Source organism: Stegodyphus dumicola, chromosome 7 (genome assembly GCF_044657685.1).
Source record: "Stegodyphus dumicola isolate Sdum_Otavi_A_Nest chromosome 7, ASM4465768v1".
In the NCBI taxonomy this organism is placed as follows: Eukaryota; Metazoa; Arthropoda; class Arachnida; order Araneae; family Eresidae; genus Stegodyphus; species Stegodyphus dumicola.
In genome coordinates, this window is record NC_140774.1 from 102,017,414 (window position 1) to 102,035,610 (window position 18,197).

The following is an 18,197-nucleotide window of genomic DNA, read 5'->3' on the forward strand; positions in this document are numbered from 1 at the left end:
CAGTATCCGTGAAGTCTCTGTTTTTCAGTCTTAAATCCTCTAAGTCCTTAATTTGCACTCTAACCGCTCCTAGTACCGCATCCAAGTTCGCATACCAAATCCAAAAAAATCCAGTGACCCCAAATAAGTAGAGTCCTGCACGTTGGAACCGGGCTCGCTCGAAGGCGTCCCGGAAGACAGATGTGTAGGCGAAAATCCCGTAAGACAATCACCTGAAGCGAAAATACGGGATACCACGACCAGAACCTAAGTAAAACGCGCACCGCAAAAATCAGTTAAAATAAGTGATAAAGTCAACAAGAACACCCACGAAGAAATTTCAAGATCACATTGGTAAAAGCAATAAGGCATATAAATCACCAAACCAACAATTATAGGCAGTATGGCACAGTCAAACAATTAATAATCGCATGCAATTACAGCGGTGAAGTAGGCCTAACCAGGCCACGAGGTATGAGGATACCGCAAGTAACTTTTTATTCGCTGACCGCCTACGGGACTGGGTCAGCTAGAAACAACGTAACACAGCTTATCCAGAGTGCGTTCTTCACGCTCGCTATCACAGCTCCGAATCCTTTGATTTAACCAACAGTTCAAGAACAGCTCCTTATATACATCTGGTGGATGCGCAGTTCCGATGCGCTGGAGATCGCATTGTTCATTCTTCGGACACCAAATTTTAATCATTTGCATTTTTGGTCAAAACATTTATGCAGGCGAAATTTAAAAGCAATCGGATGATTCCTTCTTGGTGAGCTGACTTTTTTGTTATAAAGTGTATATATATATACTACTTGTATATATAATGCACTCTATAATATATATAATATATATAATATATATATATATATATATTATCTTTCAGTTATTGTTACGTACTCTAATTTAGCCTTGAATAATTGTGTCTAATACTTTATTTAATGCATTTTAAAAAGTTTTACATTGCAAATTGTTATTTTCGCACTTAATGTATTATATAAATGTTTGCGCCAAATACATCTATGTAACTCGGTCATACCTTGAATTTGCATAGTAAATATCTATAGGACTCATTAGTTGTTCACGTTGTGGAAACCCATCAATAATATTTAAATTGCATTTATCCATATCTAGCTCTGTACATGAGGAAACTGAATTTGTTCTTCTCACCCTCAATGCACCCTTTTTCCATCCCTGAACCATTCATTCGTGCATCACTTCTCATGCTGCGCTCGGACTTTTGAAAATACATCAGTTTACTTGATCTTTCACTAAAAATAGCACAAGAGAGCCTGCAGTCCAGGAAAGTTTCAGGCATATTTATTTCCGTCAACGGGGCCATCTGGCTGGTATGCTAACTCCTCAGTGAATCGGTTACCCCGCCTTCGGTGGGAAAAAGAAAGAACATTTTTCCTGAATTGTTTAATTTCGTAAAATAACTTAAAAAATTTCCCAGTTTCTTTCGTAAATATATAAACTATACTATAACAGTTGCTGTGCTATAACAGTATGCCCAATACCTTTGGTACGATTTCAGATTTAAATGATAAATGCATTTCTCTGAGAAAAAAATTGGATTTTCAACTTCATGAATAAGTAATTCTGCTAAAGCTAACGGAAGCATAACTGTACTCTGAGGAAGAAAAACAACCGAATTAAGATTTGAAACGAAAGACATAATTAATAAAATGTAATACTTGTTTAAATATTGAACGATAAAACTTGTTGTGAATGATGCTCGAATATCGCGGTCAAACACAAAGCCAGTAGATCCCCAAATGAAGATTAATTAGTTTTAATAAGACTATCTAGGGGTTTGAAATTCTATCCATATTATCTACTTATGAAAAGTTATTATCATTGGCGTTGTTTGGAAAAATTTATGAGTATTAAAAGAAAATTAGAAGTTAAAAATGCCAATATAAAATTAGGTAAAAATAGCAACTTTAGGCCTAATTTAAAGCATATTAAATGGTTCGAAAAATCTGGGTTCACTGCATATTTTGTATGCTTATTCGTTTTTATTGCGCTGTTGTATAAAGGATCTCATAAATCTACTCTAATTTGTGAGATGGAATTTTTGTAATTTAAATTTTAGGAAGGTTATTCATCCTTTTTTTGAAATAAGAAACAATTTCTCATTTTACACAATAATATTACTCTAAATACTAAAATAGAATTAAAGAATGTAAGAGTTTTATATCTTAGATCTTGAAAATCCGAAAAAAAAAAAAAAAAAAAGATGAAAGCGAAAGAAAAGTCTGCCACATATAGTTAATTCCACGAGTAAAACAAACACACTGTTGGCAGACTATAAAACTGATATTTAATTTGCACTTAGTTTATTAATAATTCTAGAAAATTAATTGGAAGTATCAGACCATTAAGTGTCAAATGAAATTCTGGAAAAAATTGAATTTATGTAATTTTAAAGAGAGCACACAAATTATTAGAATAAGTATGACATTTCTAAGCATACGAATTTTAATTCTTCATTATATTATTTGCCTATCGCAGATAAGAAAACCATCATTTTAGTTTGAAGAATTAAGTTGATTAAAATTTTAAATTTTAGTAATAAAATGAGGCTGTCTAATGTATTGAGTGAATAGTTAATGATACGAGTATTACTACTTTTTGTCTTTAAAAATTGCTAGAACTATTGCTTTAAAAACTGATTACACTTTTGGAAAAATAAAAAAAATGTAAAATTAGTTTATATCAGAAAGTAACAGCGAACTGTAACCTGATAAGCACATTGGCCCGTTCTTTTGCAGTTAATCGGGCACCAGATGCAAAATGTGCACCAAAGCGCCAAATGTGGTAGCTTATTTATATCACTTCATCAAGGCAGTGCAGTCATTCCCATGTTGCAATGTCATGAATTCAGTGTCATGTGCAATGTTTAAAATGAGCAACGTCAAGGCTTTCTGCAATTCTCTGATGTTTTCAAGTGACAAAAGACAACGGATGTATAAACCGTTAGATTGCTGTTCATAACAGAGCGTTGTGTATATGAGGAGGTTGATGTTGATGTATTTAATTATGGCAAAGCACACTAAGGCTATCTGCCTAAGGGGAGGGATGCCTTCGTGGAGGACTTTCTAAGGGAAACTGGCTCGTATACACGTTACACATGGGGAAAACCACGAAAACACCCATGCAGCCAGCCCGTTCGCGGGATTCGAACCTCGGACCGAACTACCAGTGTTCAGCGACTTTACCGCTCGGCCGCTGGTGGGCTACACGAGTAGGAATGTTCTCTCTTAAAAACAAAGTCAGAGATATGCACAAATTCGGCGTTGCGCATGTTAAACATTATAATATCATATTATATATTACTATTATTACAAGTTCATTTTTATGAAGCTTTACATATCGTTACTCTTTTCAGTATTTAGTTAAATTTCGCCCCCAACGTATATGGTTAGTTCTAAGTGGACTCCAGTTAACAGAAAAAATGCTCCTTTTTCCTGCCGCAGGGTAAAGTTGCACTTTTGGAAAAGATGTCTAAACATCTAAGTAAAAATAAAATACCTCTTACTTGCTTTGTTTTAATTGGTAAAAGAAAAACAAAAACAAATATAAATAAACTATATAACTAGAGTAATTTCAACATGTTTAAATTCTGAAGCAGACGTTTAATATATAGATTTATGGTACAACAGATATGTTAGGTTTAAGCGTCTTTCTCAGTATACTAAATTCCCTTTTCTCAACTCTAGACAGTGCTCTTAAATTTCAAAATCTTTCAGATAAAAAAAAAAGACATCAGAATACAATGTTCCGATTTTTGAAAACGTTAGGAACAGATACTCCTGAGAATTCAGATTGCATGACTTTCTCTTTTCTTTCTTTGTATTTCTTTTTTGAGTTCGGCATTTTTAAAAATAAAAGTTCACAGTTCGTCTCCCTGAGTAAGAAGAATGTAAGGAAACTTTGCTATTCAGTTACTTTTCTACACATCGTATTCAACTTCTTTCATCTTAAGGCTTTCTTACGGTCTCCAAGCTTTATTTCTCAAAAGTGAGAAATGAAGACGCTGAAAAGAAATTGGAAGCTTCAAAGTTGTCTAAAACCTGAAATGCAGCACATTGTAATGTGCTGCATTTCACTGAAATGTAAAGGAAGAGAAATAAAATTATGTATTAGTTGAAAACTGGGGTACTAAAAGGAAATGTACTTTGTTACCCTAAAAATCTAATCAGAACAAGATAGCTGACTTTCGTGAATGATCTATCTGCTATATTATATGTTTCTATAATACGTACCATTATCAAACTTCATACATTTAGTTATATTCAATTTAAACAGATAAGCAAGGCCTGCGTAAAAATATCTGACGGCCAGTAGGTCAGAAGCAAATTTAGGCGTCTCTGTACTATCTTGTTTAAACAGTACACACCGGGTCCACAAAAGTCTTTATTCGGCATTTAGTTTTGTAACCACTGACCGTAGATATATATTTCCAGTTACAAAAATGTTTTAAATGATGCAAAGGTTCACATTTTGCCAAGTAAAACAGTTTTGTAAAAATTCAGAAATCTATTCGTACATTCACACTTACACTGGCTTCCAAACTTTAAGCATGCAACAGAAATGAGCAAATTTCGAAAGCATAGTTGAATCTGAATGGCTGAAAATTACTGCGTATTCGGATGGCAATGTATATACAGGGTGTTTCAGTACAGCGGGGACAAACTTTCAGGAGAGATAGAGACGATGGGAAATCACATAGCAGTGCATGGTTGCATACGCTTTCCTGGCACGGTAGTGACGACACAAAACGCAAAAAATGAAGTACACAAACAGTCAGACAAAACGTGTTTTATTATGCACAGCACAAACCAATAAATAAAAATAAAAACAAACACCGATAGTCATTAAAGAAGGTGTTCGAAATTACGACCTGGACCGTGATGCAGGCCTCACTTCTCTGGCGCATGTAAGATCTGCAGCACGAATGGAAGATGCATGGCGCACGGTTCCTGCATCACGGTCCGATTCGTAATTTCGAACACCTTTTTTAATGAGATTGATATCTCTTTATGTTTTTTCTTTGTTTTTGCTATACACTGACTACCAATAAGTATTTGGACACCTATGCAAATGACTATATCTGCGGTCCTAAAGTACGTCACGGACTCCGCTGGTATATATCGTGTAGGAAACAACATCGGCTTTAGTCGCATGCAAGATGCCTCGCAGTTCGGAGCTCTCTGATTTCGAGGAAGGTATAATTATCGGGTATCACAAATGTGGCCGATCCTTAAGGGACAGATCTAGCGATCTGAAGTATCCAAAATCGACAGTGGCCTATGTGATTAAGAAGTGGAAGGTGAGTGGTAATTGTTGGAATGTGCCCCGAGTCGGCAGACCAACGAAACTGGGAGATAGAGACCGACGAGTGCTGTCCAGAGAAATTCGAAAGAACTGCACCCAACTGATGACCCTCATCCGCGAGGAGTTTCAACAGGCATCCGAGAGTATTGTTTCAATGAATACCATCCGTAAGGAAGCACATCTGCTTGGTTTTCAGGGTCGTGCTGCTGCCCATAAGCCTTTGATCACAAAGTCCAACCGCGCTGCTCGGTAAATGTGGTGCAAAGCACATCGAAATTGGACCGTAGATCAGTGAAAGGGGTTCTTTGGAGTGACGAATCAAGGTTCGCCCTTTACCGTTCGGATGGCAGGGTCTGGGTCTGGCGTCTACCTGGAGAACGTCTGGAGAACCTGGAGAACGCCAGAATGCATTGTGCCTACAGTCAAGTTCGGCGGAAATGGGATTATGGTCTGGGGGTGTTTCTCCTGGTATGGGCTTGGACCCTTTGTCCCCATTCATGGTAAGCTCAAGTCCGATGCCTACTGCACTATTTTGGATGACAATGTGCTTCCTACGTTGTGGCAGTTTTACGGGTTGGACCCCTGTTACTTTCACGACGACAATGCCAATTGTCATGTTTCGACGTTAACCAAGGCTTGGTATGGTGCCAATGGAGTTCATCGAATGGACTGGCCTGCCCAGAGTCCAGACCTGAACCCTATCGAGAACCTCTGGGAAGAAGTGCATCGCCGAATTCAGGAGCACTACCCGTGCAAAACCGGTGAAGGAACTTCTATGTCTTCTCCAAGCCGAGTGGAAGAAAATACCACTAGCTGTCATACAAAGACTTGTGGAAAGTATGTCGCGGAGGCTCCACGCTGTAATTACCTCTCGTGGAGGCTCTACCAACTATTGATTTTGAATAAAGTTAGTTTTTCTTTTCTATCACAGGTGTCCAAATACTTATTGGTAGTCAGTGTACTGCGAATAATAAACATGTTTTCTCACCCCGTTCATGTCCTTACTTTCTTGACTTTTGTGTCATCACTACCGTGCCAGGAAAGTGTTTGCGACCATTCATTGTTATGTGATTTCCCATCGTCTAGGCGTACTTTATCTCTCCTTGAAGTTTGTTACCATTGTACTGATACACCCTGTATATTGTACGTTAAAGCCAATTAACACTGATGTCCGAATATATGTTATTTAGGCAGTTCATTAAAGACGCCAGCATTCCGAAGATTTTAAAGAGTTCATTTAAATGTTGATACGAAGCATTTAGAACTTTCGAAGAATAATGTTCTTGTTTTCAATGGCTGAAGGAAGAAGAATGACACAGAGTGAATGCTGTCATGCCGCCTGACGCATTGAAGCAGGGCAGCACATTCATTATTATTGGTCTTTCAGTGATTTTTTTTAATATAGAAACAATTCCAAACAAACCAAATAGTTATCCTGCTACTTTTATCCGGATGACGAAGAGTTACTACCCCTTCTGAAGATTGGTGTATTGCTACGGTAGTCAAGCAGATTTAACGAGTGACATTCACAACTGTTACATCCATATTTCCAGTATCATTTTGTAAGACAATGTCTGCAAGTACTATGAGCCAAACGTTTGCATGGAAAGATTGTACACCTGAGCACCAAGTGGTTGTGCGCCACTAACTGTTCAATCCAGAGGGTCAATAATAAAGTACTGTCGTTAACATCTCAACTGGACTATGTCAGACTGATGCAATGTCCTGTTCATAAACGAGTCCAGATTTTCTCTCGAATCAAGATGATAAGAGCGCAAGGATTTGGAAAAAAACCAGGCACACAGAATCTGGCCCAGAGCACCATCGGACATCACTTACTGGGGTGGCAGCAAAATGGTGCAAATTTTAGAATTTCAGTGGGATATCGCACCCAGCTACAAATCTTTAAAGATGGTTCTGTAACGGCAGCGTTGTATCTGGATGAAGTCTATCGCTCCATTGTGAGACTATGTTGCAGTATATCGTTCTATTGATTTCCACATTTTTATTGATAATATCTATCTCTATCGAGCCAACATAGTTAACGAGTACCTTGAGAGTAGAGGCATGTCTTGTATGGAGTAGCGTAGTATTTTTCGATATTAATAGAAAATTGTCCTAATGAGGGAATAGCATTATCAGCATTATCATTGCATCTGCAATCCGAAGTAGCACACGACATTGCAAACTGGTCCGAGAGGTTGCAAAGTGGTCGTGGTAACTTTTACGACGTCTTTACAACGTTGTGAAGACGCAGAATATTTGCCGTTGCATCTTGGCAATTTGTCGACGTCTCTGAAACGTCATGATATGACCCCTAGAGTAATTATTAAAAATATTAAATTATATTAAAATCAGACCATTTTGAAAATGAATACAATGCCTATAGGAATGCATACTGGTAAGAAAAATTAAAGGAACTGTAAAAAAAGATGCTTTAGGTTAATTCTTTTAAGTGAAGTCGAATGAAAGGTGATTGATAGCTCAACGTTAACTAAACGCTATTAACGTTAACTAACGTTGAACGTTATCAAAGTAAGCCAACGTTATCAACGTAAGTCAACGTTATCTCGTAGTCTAATCGGATTCTTCTTCTCTACATAGAAACATGTAAAGCTCTGCGTTCGGTCTTTTGGCACGCATGCAGAGGGGTGGTTCAGATTCTATTTTCAAAGATCTTATGAGAAACGGGATGCGTATTTCCAAACCCTACCCCACTTTTCGAATTTTTGACGTCATGGTCAAATCGACTAGTTTCGCCTGGATGGTAATTCTTGAGCATGCGCTGAAGGGCGAGATGTAACATAAACAGAACTTTGGCTTGCGCTTGTAAACAATATTAAGTATATTGTCCGAAAGTGTATTCGTTTATGTAATTGCATAATTTTACTGTTTCTGTAATAAGAAAACGTCATTCAGATAAAATTTATTTTAATATTATTATTATCTGGTTATAGGATTATACGAAATGCTGAAAACTCTAGGTACTATCGTAATCTTCGGCTCATTTCGGATACCCGGCTCTTGGCTGAATTTGGCGAGTTTTTGGCCGCCATCTTGGATTTCGAAATGCGCTTTGCCAAATATTGTTTTCCCTATCCGAGGGAAGTGGACAGGGAAAACAATTCTGAACTGCCAAAAGGAAAAGTTGAACTTACCCTTGTTCATGTTGACATGATGACGCCTGACATTCCCTATTTCTTCAATGTTGTACAACATAGTTAATGTTATATTACTAAGCATGATATGATAACTTACTAATTGTAATTCAGTCTAAAGTAATAGAACAAGGAATTTTAATTAACGTGTACTTTAACGAGTGAAATGTTTTGCATGAAACGCTATAGGGCGAAGAAGTACTTATGCTCAAACTGTAAACAATCGATTTAAAAGAAAGCTTCCAACCTAAAAATTTGACTTGCATGTAATTTCGGCATTATATTATTTGGCATTTAAATTAATAATGAATTTATATTTAAATTAATTATGTTATGCAGGTAAGTGTATGATAGTTAAACATGATATATATGGATGAGAAATGAAAAATTAGAACATTTATTAAGGTATTTGTAATATATGCTAAGTTCTTTTTAAGAAACTTATTTTTCAGTATATAGCACTCATTTTTTTTATTAATTAATCAATTTGAACATATATTTTCTATTTTTCAATGTGATAGGATTTCAACGTTTTTTAAATTAATCAATTTAAACATACATTTCTTAACTTATTTTTCAATATGCAAGAATTTCAACTCTTTTAATTAATCAATTTAAACATATATTTCTTAACTTTTGTTGCAATATGTAAGAATTTCACCTTTCTTAATTAGAAAATTTAAACAAATATTTCTTAACTTATGTTTCAATATGCTAGAATTTCATATTTTTTAATTTATCAATGTAAACATATATTGCAAAATGAAGGTACTTACCCCTAGATGACATTGCTTGTATTTATATAAAAATTTCACTTTTTCACAAGAAAATTTTTATCCAGGTTCTCACAGTTTCACCTTTTCACAAGAATATTTTTATCCAGGTTCTCACAGTTTCATCTTTTCACAAGAAAATTTTTATCTAGTTTCTCAGAGTTTTGCAAGAAAATATGTATCCAGGTTCTCACAGTCAACAAGTTCACAAGAAACTGTGTATATGATAACCAGGGCTAGAAAGAGGGCATATGTCCGTGGGCACATCATCCAAGGGAAGCCAAAATGATGTTACGAATTTTTAGAGTTGAATGTTTTCCATTTTTGGCCAGTAGTCGGGAGGGGCACAAAATCTTCAGTTGTCCCTGGGCGCTGCAAACAGTAACTATGACTCTGCCGATAACTTATAAAATTTCATTTTTTCACAAGAAAAACTGTTATAGATTCATTCCTTGTTAAAATCCAATACTTCGTTTCACTGAACTCCACTCTTATAGATCGAGGCCAGTTCATCAGATCTGAAAAAGAACAATTTTTACAAGCATTTTGCATTTTGAAATTAGAAATGATTCCATTTCCACATCACCTTAAGACTTACACGTACTTAAAAAAAGAAAAATCTTTTCTTCTGCTTTTTGACTATTCATTTTAATTGAAGCATTACCAAATTTTGTAAATTAGAGTTTTTATAATTATATTTAAATCAATTATTTATAAAAAATATTTATGCGGGTATTATCATATAATTTCGTTTAAAAAATAGGCACTATCTATTTTCACATTACTTGACGTTACGTGCAGGTTAAAGTGATTTTTAATTAAATCTAAATTTGATAAAAAAATAGAAACAGTAAGAAATGTGATTAATGATATTAGTGAAACAAAATAGTTACAAATAATCCCAATTTTTAAGCTAGTACGTGTAAGACTAGGAGGTAGGAATCCTGATGCGTTTTTTTTTACGAGGTTTCGCCAGGAGCCATAATCCTCTAATTTTAATGTGTACACATATGTTCTTGCCGAAGATAGCTCGAACTTATTTAATGATACTTAACTTCAGTAAGTGGACTGTAATATTAACAATAACAATTTTATTTTAACAAAAACAACATTATTGAATACTAGCACACGCATGTGCTTATGTAACTTAGCTAAAGAGCGAGCAACCATATGCTCTTACATCAAGTCAGAAATCATTCATACTAATAAAGCAAAAACGAAATAATTTTAGGGTTACACTAAAGCCAAACTCTGCTTGGCGTGAAACAATGCTGCCAAGCAATACTCTTTCAGACACCGAACATCCCGCCCGGCGTTGAAATATTAATTTCAATACAATAAGTAAATTCAAAAAAATAATAAATGTTCATACAATACAAAATGATACAGTGTAAATTAATGCACAAATTATAATACAAGTAATTACAATGTGAAAAGAACAAATATGATAGATTACAAGTCAAACCTTCAAATAAACATAAAAATTCGTACATTATTTCTCAATTGGCAGTACAGCAATTTTAGTAACTGCTCGTTATAAATACCATTTTTGGTTTTGACAGAGACAACTCGCACAAGGTTGTCCTTCCCATAAAACACATCTACAATTCTCCCTAACAACCATTTACAGGTAGGAAGATTTTCTTCCTTAATCACTACCATATCCCCTATTTTAATATTTTGTTTAGCAATCATCCATTTATTTCTTTGAATCAAAGTGCTCAAGTAATTATTAGTCCAGTTCTTCCATATATTTTGTACCATTTTTGTAGTTTTTTGCCATGAACTAAGTCTGTTATTATCTACTTCTGTTAAATTGGGTTCAATTATTGAATTGATCGGTCGACCTATAAGGAAATGACCAGGGGTCAAAACATTTAAATCATCAATATTAGAAGTTAACGGTGTAAGAGGGCGAGAATTTAAGATTCCCTCTACTTGAACTGTTACTGTCAAAAATTCTTCGTAGGTTAATACTGAATTTCCTACTGTTCGTTTAAAATGAAATTTAAAGGATTTTACTCCTGCTTCAGATAGACCATTAAAATTTGGTGCTCTTGGGGGTATAAACTTCCATTGTATACCTTCCTCGGCTAGAAAATTAGCTAAAGTTCCATTCTGCTTTAGAAAAATACTCATTAATTTTTTTATTTCTGTATTTGCACTAACAAAGTTTTTTGCATTGTCACTAAATATTTTTTTTTGGTTTACCTCGTCAGGCAAAGAACCTCTTCAGACAAGCAATAAATGCTTCTGTGGTTAAGTCATTGACAATCTCTAGATGAATTGCTTTTGTCACCATACAAACAAAAATACAAACATATATCTTATGATAGTTACCCTTGCGTTGCCCTTTGTACTTTATCAAAAATGGGCCGCAGTAATCAGTAGCACAACAATTAAATGTAAAGTTAATATTAATTCTCTCTTTAGGTAATTCTCCCATTAGTTGTTGAGAAATTATTGGTTTTGCCTTAAAGCAATTTATGCAGCTTTGGACTATCTTTCTAGCTATATTCCTGCCATTAATGGGCCAATAAATTTGCCTAATAGAATTTAATAGTGATTGTGGACCATTATGAAAATCCTTTTCATGAAAATAAATAAATATAAGTTCAGTTAACTTATTCTTGGCAGGCAAAATAATGGGATGTCTTTGACTATAACTTAAATTAGAATTCTTTATCCTACCACCTACCCTTAACAGACCTTTTTCATCTAAGAAGGGATCAAAATATTTTAACTTACTCCTTGATGTTATCTGTAGACCTTTCTGCAACGAAGAAATTTCTTCTGCAAAATATCTACCTTGGATATATTTAAGGAGTGTATTCCTTGACAGCTCCATTTCATCTATACTAATACTACCTGTTCGTTTCTCACTTGTGTTCCTACAGTTGTAGATAAATCTGAAAAGTAAACTAAGAATTCGTATTAGTTTCAAGAAATCATTAGTTATTTTTAGGAAGTAATCAAAGAATGAATCAGTTTTTAAAGTCAACAAGGAAGTCGTAACTGGTTTCAGTTCTGAAGAATAAAGCTCATCACTAAGTCCATTTTTATCTTGAAAATTGTCCTTGTTTAAAAAATCAGGACCTTTCCACCACAGCTTGTTAGATCCAAGAGTTGTAGCATCTGATCCTCTGGAAATGATGTTGGCTGGGTTCATTTCTGATGAAACATGTCCCCACTGATAGATGGAAAAAAGTTCCTCTTGAATCATTCCACCTTTACATAATATGTCGTTCAATGAACAACCGTTAGTAGTTTTGGCACTCGCGTCGAACACAACGAGTAAATTTGTTGTTTTACTATCAGGTTTCAGCACGCCATGATGAGGAAGAAAATATCCTCCTTCAGTTTCAGAATAGTCTTCCATCCTCTCCATATGATTTAATGATTCATATTCCCTTAAAAATGAAACATAAAGTTCTTTCATTACAGAATCACTCGACAAACGTTTCCACAACTGATTCAGTCTTTTTTCAGCGATTTCCTTTGAATCCCCTAATTGTATGTTTTCACCAATATCTGGCTTGAACGGCATTTTAACTACATATCTTCCATCCGCATGTCGGTAAAATGAGTTTTTAAAAAGTTCGTTGCAATAATTTAATTCAGAATTAACTGTAGATTTAGTTTCATTTACTTCTTCAACTTCCCAGAATGACTTTACTAAGTTATTTAACGAATTAATCTCTGTTGACAAAAAACAATAATTTAAGTCATAATTTTTTACATTTGGAATTCTAATGCTTCCAGAAACTAAAAAGCCGAAGCAGCTGTTTTGAAGAAGTAACTCATTATCTTCTAAACGTATTTTATCTGTTTTTAAAAATTCAAAAAATAATTCCGCACCTAATAATAAATCTACCTTTTTTGCCTTGAAAAATTCATCATCAGCTAACTTTATTCCTTTCGGAATATTTAATTTCGAAATATCAATAGATTTCGATGGTGTCATGTCAGTTATTTTGGGAACAACTAATAACTCTATTTCCCATTCATTTTCCTTTTCTAAGTTCGATAAACGCGTCTTTATTTGCGATTTAACATTCAAAGTAGTGTTGCCTATTACACTAACTGGAATAAGTGCTCGTTCTTTTTTTATTCCTAATGAGTTCATAACACCTACAGTACAAAAATTACAAGTCGAAGTTGAATCAAGCACGGCTCTAAAAGGAATTCGTTCATCGTAAACATCGCGAAGATAAACAATTGCTGTATTTATTAACACAAATTTAGATTTATTTGCAGCTGCCATCAAAGTTGTAGGGGGGGGGGAGAGGGGCAGTCCTCTTTCCCATTCACTGACGAAAGGTTCAAGGTTAATTCATTTTCTTTCGATGAATCATTTTGTTTTTCGTCAATTTTATGTAACAGCGAATGATGTGTGTCTTTCTTACAGAAATAACAGCTAAATTTAGCCTTACACTGCGATAATACGTGTGATGGAGAAAGGCATTTAATGCATAATTTATATTCTTTAACAAAATCATACCGCTCAGAAACAGAAATACTCTTAAATTTCGAACAATGATAAATTGGGTGTGGTTCTTTACACATAATACACTTTCGAAAAGGGTTTGTTTTAGTTACCAAGGATTTTGAATTTCTAGAGCGACTTAATTGATTTGATACTTTAGTAGCATAGCTCTGCTTAGGAAAACTAACTTTGTTTATTTCTTCAAGAATGCGAATTCTTTCTTCGAGAAATTCTAAAAATTCATCAAGTTTGGGAATTTCATTTGATTTTACGTTTAGTTCAAATGCTTTTCTAGATTCTCTATCTAATTTATGCAATAAAATATTTAATATCAAAACATCAGATAAATTATTTCTATCAAATTCTAATACACTTAAAGATCTCAAACATCTTTTAACATTATCTACCAGTGATCTCAACTGAGAAGGTGAGTCATTTATTTTTTCAAATTTCAACAAATTATTGATAAAGGCATCAACTACTGCTCTTTTGTTTTCATATCTGCTTTCAAGTGCAGAAAATAGCGACTCAAATGTATCCTGACATGATTCTAACATTTTTGCTTCACCTTTAAGTGATGCTTTCAAATAAAACAGTTTCTCAGTATCATTTAAATTATTATTATTACCAATCATAGACATAAATTGCACTTTAAAATTTTTAAAATCTTCATATTTACCATAAAATTGAGGAAGAGGTAAATCAGGCAATTTAAAATTTGATTTAGAAACAGTTTTGGTTTCAAATTTATCTTTATTATTTGTTTCACAATTAGAAAGAAAAATTCTAAATCTTACTTCGAACTCTTCGATGCTTTCTTCCAATTCTTGTGTAATGCTTAGATTATCTTTCAAGTCAATTTCCTCTGGCAAATTGGTATATTCCACTATGAGTTGTTTAACCCGAGATTTTAATTCCAACAAAGAATCCAATTTAGTCTTCATAATAACATCATGGTTGAGTTTATTCTCCTCCATTTTATACTCATCAAGGAATTTTATCAAAGCTCCGAGTTTCGTTTTCACTACGCCGCGTTGGCGATTCAATGAAACAATATTAGTAGCCATTTTCTTCTCCGGCTAACGTGAGACCAAACTGTTCTTGCCGAAGATAGCTCGAACTTATTTAATGATACTTAACTTCAGTAAGTGGACTGTAATATTAACAATAACAATTTTATTTTAAGCCATTTTCTTCTCCGGCTAACGTGAGACCAAACTGTTCTTGCCGAAGATAGCTCGAACTTATTTAATGATACTTAACTTCAGTAAGTGGACTGTAATATTAACAATAACAATTTTATTTTAACAAAAACAACATTATTGAATACTAGCACACGCATGTGCTTATAGTTACCTATGTAACTTAGCTAAAGAGCGAGCAACCATATGCTCTTACATCAAGTCAGAAATCATTCATACTAATAAAGCAAAAACCAAATAACTTTAGGGTTACACTAAAGCCAAACTCTGCTTGGCGTGAAACAATGCTGCCAAGCAATACTCTTTCAGACACCGAACAACATATATTTTATATTACTTACCATTCAGCACCACATTTTGCAGTTTTCAGCAGTATTACTTGGCAGTTCACTATTTGGAGTTTTTTGTAGAGAAAATATCCATGTTATATATGTTCAGAATACGAGATAAATAAACAAGATTTTAAATTTCATGATCGTCGAGATTTCCTGTGGTGGCAGCAGTTGCTCAGTTCCTTCGCTTTCAGGTGTGGCCCACATCAGTCGTTTCAACTCGGATGTGTTTCTTGAAAGAAAAACCTGGCTATACCCCCAGGTACTGGGTTTGTCATCCAAGTTGATTTCTCCATCTGCTTCTTCCCTCGTCTAAGTGGCAGCAAAATGTTATTTTTGAAGTCCCTAAACAAAATATCCATATTATGCATATTCAAAATACAAGATTTTAAATTTCATGATCGTCGAGATTTCCTCCGGTGGCAGCAGTTGCTCAGTTCCTTCGCTTTCAGGTGTGGCCCGCATCAGTCGTTTCAACTCGGATGTGTTTCTTGAAAGAAAAACCTGGCTATACCCCCAGGCACTGGGTTTGTCATCCGAGTTGATTTCTCCATCTGCTTTTTCCCTCGTCTAAGTGGCAGCAAAATGTTATTTTTGAACTCCCTAAACAAAATATCCATATTATACATATTCATAATACAAGATAACTAAACAAGGTTACGATAATGAAAACATAAGTTAGCGTATATATAAACACTTTTATTAAATGTTTTAATATTTTTCTAAAAGTGTTCTTTCTGTTGTTTAGTTTTAATCTTTTGTTAACTACATACTCTTTTTAACTAGAAAATAATAATTGAAATACACAATAGTACAAAAATACACAATTACCACAAAAGGGTGGCTAGTTTAAGAAGTTAATAATGTAAGATTGAATCCTTATATTTAAAATAATAAATAAACGGTAAAATTAAAATAATAAACGTAGTATGAAAATACATAATTAAAATAAACAGGCTGGAAACATTAAAAGTAATGAATTCACCTGTATATTTTCTGACTGAAGATTCATTTCTTTCCATGATTCATTTCTCATTTCTGCAATATTCTTTACCTGAAAGGGGTGATAAATTATCCTTAACAATAAAATGTTTTCTGGTAAGAAGTAGGCTGGAAACCTTTAAATTAATCAACTCACCTCTATGTTTGTCAATTTATCTGTCAAAATTAGTTTTCTTCTTTCTTTTATTTATTTTTTTTGGATTACCTAATTTGCAATAAAGTTTTTTTTACTGAAAAATAAGTAGGTAAGCTTATACTAATAATAACTAAATAAATTTTACAGCTGCTTTTACTGAAGGAGTAGTATTAAAATAAAGTGAAGCACTAATTTGAAACATAAGCTGTGAATGGTTAAAATTTTGTCTTACCTCTGTCATAGTATTTCATGACATTTTGGATCTGCAGCTGTGAAAGAAAGTTTATTTTAATGAAGGAATAACAAAATATATAAAGAATAGCTCTCACGTCAAAATAAAAGTTGAGAATAACTGAAATACACATTTACCTCTTTCTGTAAAAGATATGCAACATTTTCGCAACATTTCCATCCTTTTGTTTTCTGGGCTCTGTTTTTTGGTTGAATTCTAAAAGGAAATAAAAAATAACAATTTCATGTAGTGAAAAACAAAAAGGTATTAAATCAAAATTTGTGGACCATCTGAACATTTACACAAATTATAGTAAACAATTTACTTGTATGCTTTTCTTATCATTTATTCCAGTTTTAAAACTTGGTCTGTGTTCCCTTACTCTGAAAAATAAGCACATAGATTATAACGGTATGTAATTTAATATTTAAATGCAATTTTTGTATGTATATATATGTAAATAAATAAATTATGTCAAAATTAAAGTTATATTTGTTGGTTTTACCCCATTTATCATCATCTTCCTGAATGAATGGTATATCATCATCTTGTCGGGCTGATTTCTTTGGAGGCATCAGGTCCTCAATACCTTCGCTTTCTGATGTTGGTTCGTCCAACATTTTAAGTTCAAAGCCGACTTTTCCATGGCCTGGATACACAGTCCTGTAGAAACTGAGCAAGTCTTTCTCCATCATAAGTAAAGGGCTTCAAGCGGAACCGCCTGTAATAATGTACAGCCATGTACTGCGTGCAAATATCATCTGTTCTCTTGCTCTTTATAGACCTCTTAAAAAGTTTGTTTTCACCCTCAAGATCATTTATAGTGTTCTGTTCATTTATAGCGTTCGGGATCTACGAATACGCCTGTCAATAAAGGATTAATGAATGTTAAGGATGAAAAACAAAATGTCACTCATTAAAAAAAAGACACATATTTACCTTTCTTGTGATTGGTAGTTTTATGTGTTGCTGCCGGAAATAAATTTTCTATCCTTTTATATTGTGGAGCAGAGTCAGTGTATATGAAGGTGGTTTCTGGGTGAACATGACGTTTAATGTAAGGCCACAAATGCCTTTTGCTTTTTACTTTAACTTTGAAAAATGATCCTTCTTTGTCTTCTCGACAGTAGATGCCTAAAACTACGATGGTCATATTTTTGGTTACCCTGCCGCGGTTGTACTTGCGGCGGGTCAAAAATGTTTCATCAATTAATATAGATTTTCCTTTACCACCTAACATTCTGCTATGATAAGAGGCAAAAATTTCGCATACCTCACGACAATATGATAAAAAGTCAACAATAGTCTCATTTGCAATTACTGGTAATTTTTGCTTTTCCCTCCATAGCTTTAGCTGCTGATTTATGTAGCTGAAACTGTGATCTAGAACAAAGTACACAGTTATGACTAAAGCTTCCCTTATTGGGATTTTTGTACCTTCGAAAAAAGTGTTTTCAATGGGGTTAATCATGCCAGAGCAGTTGTTGCGATTTCTCAGGCTGCAGACCCAACGCCATCCCAGCTTTGATTCCTTTCTCTTGTTGCTTCTCATCG

At 34.2% G+C, this 18,197-nt stretch overlaps 1 long non-coding RNA gene across 3 annotated transcripts; it reads right to left on the minus strand.

Annotated features, from left to right (window-relative positions):
* Positions 1-16,129: 16,129 nt before the first annotated feature.
* Positions 16,130-17,228, minus strand: LOC146996294 (uncharacterized). Of its 3 annotated transcripts, XR_015041898.1 has the most exons (6): positions 17,149-17,228; positions 16,969-17,026; positions 16,781-16,859; positions 16,644-16,680; positions 16,412-16,480; positions 16,130-16,327 (listed from the first exon to the last, which is right to left on the minus strand). It is a non-coding gene; the product is annotated as an uncharacterized LOC146996294 (long non-coding RNA). The 3 variants fall into 3 exon arrangements; XR_015041899.1 differs by having other exon boundaries at positions 16,276-16,480; XR_015041900.1 differs by lacking the exons at positions 16,130-16,327; positions 16,412-16,480 and having other exon boundaries at positions 16,633-16,680.
* Between the last annotated feature and the right edge of the window lie 969 nt (positions 17,229-18,197).